Source organism: Pteropus vampyrus, unplaced genomic scaffold (genome assembly GCF_000151845.1).
Source record: "Pteropus vampyrus isolate Shadow unplaced genomic scaffold, Pvam_2.0 Scaffold107, whole genome shotgun sequence".
Taxonomy (NCBI): Eukaryota; Metazoa; Chordata; class Mammalia; order Chiroptera; family Pteropodidae; genus Pteropus; species Pteropus vampyrus.
In genome coordinates this window covers 491,863-492,167 of record NW_011888888.1, presented here as the reverse complement: position 1 = coordinate 492,167, position 305 = coordinate 491,863, and the positions used below count along the sequence as shown (strand labels likewise).

The 305-nt window shown below is 32.5% G+C and overlaps 1 protein-coding gene across 2 annotated transcripts in view; it reads right to left on the bottom strand.

The window, feature by feature from the left end:
- Positions 1–305, bottom strand: part of RELN (reelin) — a 482,573-nt gene that overhangs the window by 408,978 nt on the left and 73,290 nt on the right. The gene's annotated exons all lie outside the window — the stretch shown is intronic.

Sequence of the window (305 nt, the reverse complement as noted above, 5' to 3'; positions counted from 1 at the left end):
GTACATGACAAAGAAGGCAAGAATATACTATGGAATAAAGACAGTATCTTCAATAAATGGTGTTGGAAAAATTGGACAGATACATGCAAAAAAAAAGAAACTGGACACCACGTACAAAAAAAGACTCAAAATGGATTAAAGACTTAAATGTAAGACCCGAAACCATAAAACTTCTAGAAGAAAACATAAGCTGTAAACTCCCTGATGTTGCTAACTATAAGTTCTTTTCAGATATATCTCCTCAGGCAAGGGAAGCAAAAGAAAAAGTAAGCAAATGGGATTACATCAAACTAAAAAGTTTTTGT